The sequence below is a fragment of the Nannospalax galili genome, unplaced genomic scaffold (genome assembly GCF_000622305.1).
Source record: "Nannospalax galili isolate Female #2095 unplaced genomic scaffold, S.galili_v1.0 scaffold1307, whole genome shotgun sequence".
NCBI classification, from domain to species: domain Eukaryota; kingdom Metazoa; phylum Chordata; class Mammalia; order Rodentia; family Spalacidae; genus Nannospalax; species Nannospalax galili.
In genome coordinates, this window is record NW_008357035.1 from 409554 (window position 1) to 418729 (window position 9176).

General features: G+C 48.5%; 1 pseudogene; it reads left to right on the top strand.

Annotated features, from left to right (window-relative positions):
• Positions 1–7096, top strand: part of LOC103751506 — an 18017-nt pseudogene extending 10921 nt beyond the window's left edge.
• Positions 7097–9176: the final 2080 nt, after the last annotated feature.

Sequence of the window (9176 nt, forward strand, 5' to 3'; positions counted from 1 at the left end):
TAAGTCTCCGGTAGGTAGTGGGTCCCCGCGGCTGGTGGATCCTGCCACGGTCTAGTTTTGTTTTGTGCAGTGCTCTGGCAGCCTTTTTTTAGTTGTTTTTATTGTGGAAAGAGATCAAACTATTTATATATAATCTTTTCTATCTCTTTGGGAGATATGTCCCCAGGGCACTGAAGCCCAGTGTTTCTGGAACCTTTCCACAGGTTGCTCACAGAGGGGCCAGGAGAAGGGTGATCTGACTGCAAGCAAGTTCTCTTCTCTCCTGCAGGACGTCTCAGAGCCTTTGATGTGCGACTGTGCTTTGTGAGTCCCTGAAGCATACAACAGCCACCCTTTCATGTGACCACACAGTCCTTTCTGTGGTAACTTTGCCCACCATCAGGCTGTGAATAAGAAAAGTATTTTGTGGGCTGGCAAGATGGCTCAGTAGGTAAAAGGGTCTGCCACCAAGCTTGGCAACCTGAGTTTGATCCCTGGACCCCACATGGTAGAAGGAGAGGCAGATTGTCCTCTGACCTCCATGTGTACCCACTCATAAATGGTAACAATAATGAATACATAATAAATACATAAATAAATAATAAATGAATAAATAAATAATAAAAAATAAATAAATAATAAATAATGAATACATAAAATAAATGTGTTTAAATTGGTTCTATGAGGTAGTTTACCCCATAATCTCTGCACTTGGGAATCTGAGGCTGAGAGATCAGAAGCTCCAGGGCAGCATGGGTTACAAAGTGAGTTCTAGGCCTCCTGGGCTATGTAGAAAACAGGAGAATGGTAAGGGGAGTCATAACCACAGGAACATTGCCCCACTCAAACAGAAAACCCCATAACCTATGCTCCCCAGGCAACCCTAATTAAATACAGTAAATTATTATAATTTGTGAATTGTGTAAGGTTGTAAAATTACATAAAATTGACATTTTAGCAGTCCTCCTACTAAGAACATCATATATTATACTTATTAAAAGTTTTTAAATGATTCTATAGTAGATAAACAAAGGAGCTGTGTTCAGTCTCCATAGGTTAATGTAATTTCTATATCAGTTCAATAGCTGAAACAAACTGTTCATTTTAGAGATTGGGTTATATTGTGTATATGTAAGAACATGTACTGCTCCTGCAGAGGACCTGAGTTCAGTTCCCAGCACCCACAGCCACAGCCACCTGCAATTCCAGCTCCATGGCATCTGACACCCTCTTCTGGCCTCTGCGAGCAATGCATTCACAAATGCACATTCTCCCACACAGATGCACACAAACTGACCTTACTTATGATCACTAGATAGGCTGACTAGACTCCAGTGGATGAACTTGTACCAAAGGACACCGGGTACAAATGCTTCACTGGATAGGACTTAACATGTATGGTGGAATATGTAAGGTCTGGTTTGGGGGGAGCATAAAAATAATCAAACTTAGGAGTCTAAATTTGATTCAGAACTGTTGTATGAAATGTACAAAAGCTCAATAAAACTATTTTAAAATACAATAATTAATGAAATGAATCTTAAAAATATGTTTATATATAACTGACCAGATACTGTTACGTGAAAGCCTTAAAAACAGAAGGAAAATGGCAGGCACGCTGCTGCACACAGTGAATGCTGACTGTGGTCATCCCAGCCAGTCCGAACTCAGGTGAACTGTGGAAGACATACAGAGCTCGGGAGGGGAGGTGTATGGCCCCCTGCTCCTCCGCCGGCCCCTGCTTGTGCTGAGCCCCATGTGGATGTGATGGTGGGTACCTACCTGAGAGCACAAACTGGAACTGCTCCCTGGTGAGGGGCAGCAGGAAGGTGGTGATGGCACGCCTCAGCTCGCCCTTCGTCACTGCCAAGCTGTGCTCCGTGTCCAGCAGCTGGAAGACTTTCCTCAGTTCATCCTTTTGTTGGAAATTTCTTGAAGTAAAATCTGTTCAACGTCTGAGAAGGTCAGTATCGGGTTGGCAACGATGGTGGCTGTGGAGAGACAGCTGCTTAGTAAACACGGTTAAAGACAGTGCTGCACAGAAGCTGCCGGCCTGCATTTAAGTTTGCCCATCTGATCCTCTTGATGGCTCAGAATGGAAAGCACAGTCATTTTTCACCTCTGTCTTTGGTCAACCTGGAGTCACCCGAGTGAGAAAAAGAAGCAACGGTGACCTTCCCTGGGCCTTTTTTGAGTGCTCATGCCCAGTCTCCTTGCTGCAAGGAAATCACACAGAGAGGCCACATGTAGGTATTCTGAACACCAGCCCAGCCTAGGTACCAGCCAGTAGCCAGGGTCAACTGCCAGTCATTGAAGTAAGCTAAGCTTGGTGACATCTGCCCAGCGGCTGGGCCTCCCCACTTGTCCCTGAGGCCTGTCCAAACAGACCCACGCAAGTGGTAGTGCTGCAAGATGCGTGACTATGGAATGGGAGGTCATCTGTCCCCTGCAATCAATGCCTGGACAGAGGAGGGAAAGCCTGAAGGCAGGGCTCCCGAGTTCAGAGTGGTGCATCTAAGCAGGCATGCCCACTTGAAAGTCGAGTCCACAATGTAAAGATCAGGGAGGCTGAGGGAAAAGACGCCTTGTGGGAGCCAGCAGCCTGCAGCACATGAAGCAAGCCAAGGGGGCAGGTAGGGGAGCTGGAAAAGACTGACCTTGTCAAAAGAGGGGCACTTATCATGGGTCAGCGCTGCTCCTGGTGCTGAGAAGGTTGCAGTGTGCAGACAGATACAGCCTACCATCTATAGAGGAGAAGAGAGACCAAGGCCAGGGCAGCCAGCCATCAGGGAAATGGGCAATGATGCCAAGAGCAGCCAGGAAGTAAGAGAGCAGCAGAGCCAAGGGCAGCAACACTTGGCTGGTCTAGATGTCCAGGATGCCCACCCCCACCCCAAGGAGGTTAGGAGTTGAGCCCAGAATGGAAGAAATGAGCCACCCAGAAAGCAAGAGTGACCAAGTTCCAAACTCTGACTATAGCAGCTTATAAGAGCATGATAGTGGACAAGCTGAGTCTGTCCTGGAAAGAGACCAGCGTGGAGGGCATGGGGGGAGCAAGATGGGCCAGGGTCACTTGTGGGCTTCAAGCACCTGAGCAAAGGACTAGTGTTTTCTTAAAGTACAACAGGATGGCACTGGCTGCTCTTGCAGAGGTCCCAGGTTTGGTTCCCAGCACCCACACAGCAACTAACAACAGCCCATAACTCCTCTTCCAGACAGATTCAATGCCCCCCTCTTCTGACCTCCAAAAGCATTGTTCTATACATGTGCACTTACAAAGACACAGGCAAATACATAAATAAATGAATGATAAATAAATAATAAATAAACAAATAATAAATAATAGTAAATAATAAATAAATAAATAAATAAATAGAAAAGTATTGTGTTTAAAGATGTACTGGCCTCAGATGTGGTGGCACAAACTGTAAGTCAAGTGCTCGAGAAGCTAAGGCAGGAGGATCTCATCCTGTAGCCAGCCTTGAACGTATAGTGCTCTATCTTAAAACAACATGAAGCCAGGTGTGGTGGCACACACCTTTAATCCCAGCACTCAGGAGGCAGAGGCAGGAGGATCTCTGAGAGATTGAGGTCAGCCTTGTCTATATAGTGAGTTTCAGGTCAGTTGAGGCTACAGGGAGACCCTGTCTCAGAGGGAGGGAGAGAGAGAGAGAGAATATCGAGGGCTTGCATTTGCAACTACATGCTAAGTAAATAGGCCAAACTTCCTAATGTGGCCTTGGAGGGCTGCTGGGGTTGGGGACTGCAGGGCCAGGGGGACATGGGTGTTCCAAGGTGGCTTTGATGTGCCGTTAGGGCCATCAGCACACACCACTTGTCACAAGGAGGTTTGCAAGGTGGTCACCTCAGCTGTGGCTGTTCCCTTCTGTCCAAATTAGAGGCCAAAGCCACAGAATTGCCACCCTGTCCAAGGCCCCTTGCAAAGTCACACACACACACACACACACACACACACACACACACACACACGCCCCACTGGTCCTTGATGGGAGCCCAGCAACATCCTCAAAGAGCATCAGGGATTTCTTGACCTCTGCAGACTCCCTCTCAACTTTCCTCTAATTGTCCTGCAGATGTTCCTCAGAGGGTTTCTGCAGTTGGCAAGTCAGGGTCCCAAGGCAGGGTCCCACGGCAGGGTCTACAGCAGGGTCCCACGGCAGGGTCCCACGGCAGGGTCTACGGCAGGGTCCCACGGCAGGGTCTACAGCAGGGTCCCACGGCAGGGTCTATAGCAGGGTCCCACGGCAGGGTCTACAGCAGGGTCCCACGGCAGGATCCCACGGCAGGATCCCACGGCAGGGTCCCACGGCAGGGTCTACAGCAGGGTCCCACAGCTTGCTCCTGGGAGAAGCTCAGGGCCAGAAAGCAGGCACGGGGCGGCGAGTTTCACACAGGAAGCAGCTGGCATGGGTGAGGAGTGTTGGAAACACTTGGTGATGGTGTTGGTGTGTGTTCAGGGAAACTTGGGGAGCCACAGAGGGCACTCCAGGGGGTTGTGGCATCACCGGACAAGTCCATAGGTGTGGGGAACAGACAACACCAAAGGGAGCACGGTGCCCAGGAATGCCGATGCCCTGAGCACCCACTGCGTGCCGGGAGTGAAGAGACTCTGGAAGGTTGTCCTATGACCTCGGTACAGTTGACCCCTTCAGAAAGGAGCAAACGCTGAAGGAGAAACAGCCTCCCAAGGCGGTCTGGCAGCACAGGGCAGAGCTGAGACTCGGCCCAGGGGCATCTGTGTGTTACCTGCCCCGCCGGTGGTCTGTGAGCAGGAGGGCAGGGTGGTGGGCCCGAAGTCGGCTCAGAAGACAGCAAACTGACATGAGGCCACACTTGTCCTCCTCTTGTGTGTTATGTTACCTGACACATAGCTCCAAAATGTTATAGTTTGTCATTACCAAAGAGACACCATGAGGTAACGATAATAAAAACCTGCACAGCATAGACAGTGAAAATCGTTCCCATGTATCTGGTCCACAGACAGAAAGCAGGCACTTAAGGACTTCAGAGCCCATCTACTTCTTTCTTACTGCTGGAATTCCGTTCTCATCTCTTCTTGATGAACGAATAAACCAGATCATGGTAGAGATGGTAGACCTGAATTTACATTTTTTTTAAAAGCCTGGTTTTTCTCAATACACCTTTAAAAGGTTTTAAATTGCTTCATGTCTGGTGAAAGTGAGAGTTTTAAGAACCTCATTTTTGATTTGTAATAGAAGCTTACAACTTAACTTTTTCAAAAAAAAAAGTCAACAAACTGTAAGCAGATGTTAAGTTCTTTTTAAAAAAATTTTTATTTATTATTTTTATTTTATGTGTATGAATGTATTGCCTGTATGTAAGTGCACCCGTGTTGTGCAATGCCCAAGGAGGTCAGAAGGTGTTGGATGCCCTGGAACTGGAATTACAGATGGTTATGAGTCACGATGTTGGTGCTAGAATTGAGCCCAGGTCCTCTGGAAGAGTAGCCAGTGCCCTTAACCACTGAGCCATCTCTCCAGCCCCATATAACATTTTTCTGTATTTAAAAACTTCAGGGGTTGGAGAGACACCTCATCAGTTAAGAGCACTGACTGTTCTTGCAGAGGACCCGGGTTCAATTCCCAGCACCCACGTGGGGGCTAACAACCACCCATAACTCCAGTTCCAGGGGATCCAACACCCTCTTCTTACCTCTGTGGGGTAATGTATGCACATGGTGCACTTACATACATGCAGACAAAACACCCATATACATAAAATATGTTTTTAAATGTTATGGTTTAAAACAGTACCCACGGGGCTGGGGAGACAGCTCAGTGGGTAAAGTGCTTGCCACACAAGCTTGAGGACCTGAATTCAATCCCCAGAACCCACATGAAAAGGCTAAACGTGTGTGGTAGCAACTGCCTGTGATCCCAGTACTGGGGATGCTGAGACAGGAAGATGCCTGGGGCCCATTGGCAGGCCGGTCTAGCACAATTGGTGGACTGTTGGCCAGTGAGAGGCCCTGTCTCAAAAAATCAAGGTGGATGACACCAGAGGACTTCTGGCCTCTACACCCCTGCACACGTGCGCGCGCGCGCGCACACACACACACACACACACACACACACGAATATGTACACACACTAGCCCTTGGAGTCTCCTGTCTTCCCATTGGACCGTCTCTGTCCCTTGCTGGGGCTGGGGCTGTTGCCCAGTCCTGCCTCCCATGGCTGCACCCTGACTGGCTTCTCCCTTCTTTAGGGGCACAGGTTGTCTTCTGCAAATGCAGACCTTTGCCTGTTGCCAAGTGTGGTGCGGCTTACAGATGTGCTTAACCCCAGTACCCCGGTCTTACTACAACCAAGACCAGAGCTGGTAGTATTGAAAGAGCAGAAAACTGGGGAGACCAGGGATGTTAGGGGGCTCTACCCACCTCTGACCAGTCTTACAAGCCTGGTTCATAAAAAGGAGGCTCTGGACAGTGAAAGCCAGATCCAGTTCACTGGAATTGCAGTGGCAATCTTGGTTCGCAGAGCTCTGCAATCATGTCTATTAATTAAACAACAGGGGAAGAACTGTGTGGCCATCACTGCAGACATGTGTTTCAGGATCCAGACCCAGATGATAAAACAGACTTCCAGATCTTTCCCATGGGTGACAGGCTACACTTCAGCCTGGTCAGGCTTGCCACGGATGTCCAGAGAGTTGCCCAGTACCTCAAGTTCTGACTGAACCTGTATGAGTTAAAGGTCAGCCGATCAAGTCTTATGCCCTCATGAGTGTGGTGGCCAACCTTTATATGAGAAACGCTTTGGCTCCTACTGCACAGAACCAGTCATTGCTGGGTTGGACCTGAAGATCTTTAAGCTTCATTTCTTCTCTAGACCTCATTGTGACTGATGAGCCATCTCTCCAGCCCCATATAACATTTTTCTTCAGTCAGTGGTACCTACATCTGAACAGACCGTGTGAGTCTCTCCAGGACCCCAACATGGATCCTGAACACCTGTTTGAAACTATCTCCCAAGCCATGCTGAATGCTGTGGACCCTGTTACAGTGTCAGGCATGGATATCATTGTGCACATCATTGAGAAGGGCAAGATCACCACCAGGATGCTGAAGGCCTGAATTAGTCTTTCTTAAAAAAAAAAAAAAGGAGGCTCTGTCTGGCTGTGACTTCCTGGGGAGGTTTCGCTCTACGTAGTCCTCAGAACATGGGATTCACAGCAGGAAGGAAAAGGACTCTCCCAGAGTGTACGGCGCAGGTATGCCCAGGTATGTAAGGCTAGCTTTAAAACCTCCCCGTGCAACCTCCCCGCCACCTGGAGGCTGGCGTTAATCATCGTTCACAGTCAGAGAGATGAGGGCCACAAAGGTTGGCAGCACACCCCATGGGGCTGGGCCCAGGCACCTGGTGGGGGGGATGAGCTGGAAGGAAGCAGCAGCATCTCTACCTACCTTCCTTCCTCTGGACGAAAGTAGGGTGGAGGCAAACGGGCCACGACTGTCTGGAGCAGTCGCCTTTAGCCAATTTTCATTTTAAAAAAACAAATCGGGGCTGGAGAGGTGGCTCAGCAGTTAAGAGCACTGGCTGATCTTGCGGAGGACCCAGATTCTATTCCCAGCACTCACATGACAACTAACAACTGTCCAACTCCAGTTCCAGGGGATTCAATGCCCTCTTCTGACCTCCTTGGGCATTGCACAACACAGGTGCACTTACACATATGCAAGCATTACATTCATACACATAAAATAAAATAAAAATAAAATTTTTTAAGTTTCTTCTGAGGTTTAAATCTCACACCCATAAACAGCTCAGAAGTTGCAAAGAAAAGCAAGATGATTCATCACAAAGTCATTTTAAAAATTCTCTAAATATAAAACGAAACGTTTAATTAATTCCACATACCACAGGCAGCACACTGTGGCCTTTGCTCTGATAAAAGTGAATTCATGAATGAGCACACACGAGGCCCAGACACCCTCTAGCTGTGTGTTAAAACTCCTGACTTAATGACTATTTGCCCAGGAAAGGCAGGGGAACCAGCTCACGGTACAGATAGGGACAGAGATTTGGCCACAGCCACTTAGTTGCTGACAGATGTTAGATGTGGGACACTCTGTGGTTACAAAAATGTTTCGTTCCTGTTGCTGGAATAAAATATCCTGAGGACCAGCTGGAAAGACAGCTGAGCACTTAAGAGCGCATCCAGAGGAGTTCAGTTCCCAAGCACCCACATGGTGGCTCACAACCTTCTGTAACTCCAGCTCCAGGGGATCCAATGCCCTCTTCTGGACTTCAAGGGCACCCACATGCACATGGTGCACAGACATAAACTTAGGGCCACACATATATATGTAAAATAAAAGAAATACATCTTTAAAAAAAAATACCCTGACAAAAAACAACTTAGAGGAGGAAGGGCTGGCTTATTTGAGCTCACAGTTCCAGGTGGCAGTCCCTCTCTGGGGTGGGGGAGGGCGAGGAGGCAAGGGGTCCAGACCTGCAGGAGTGTGGGACAGCCAGTCACACCACCGTCAAACAGGAGCAGAGAGATTAAAGCAGGTCTGCTCAGTGCTCAGTTTTCTCCATCTTACAGAGTCCAGGGCCCAAACCCAGGGAATGGATCTGCAGTACTCCGAGTCTTCCCACAACAGTCAACTGGGTCCATCAACAATCAAGACAATCCCCTACAGACCCAACCTGAGGTGGTTGACAGTGAGACTCTCTTCTCAAGTGATTCTAGGTTGGGTCAAGTTGACAGTTAAAACTAAGCATCCCTGAGCTTCAAGAAGCAGAGACAACAGCCCTTCTGGTTAAGCCTGGCCGCTGTTCCTTCTCCATGAACTGATTCTTTATCTTTAAAAAAAACGATTTTATTGTTGTTGTGGTGGTGGTGGTGGTGGTAGTGTGTCAAAAAAATTCAAGTCAAGCCCTGGGAAGGCTGCAGTGCCTCTCTGGCCTCTACTGCTGCTGGTCAGGTATGATGGATACCAGTTCAATTCTGTCGTGTTCCTAGGATGGTCAATCAGTCCACATATCGATGACACATATCGACGGGTCCTGTGCATTGTAGTGCTCTGTATGAACGTGGAAGAGCAGCTTTCAACAAGCAGGCCCCTGCGGAGCTCCGTACCACCGCGGGACCGCACGCTGCAGACCACCCTGGAGCAAGCGTGCTGGAGCAGGCTGCGCGTCCTCTCC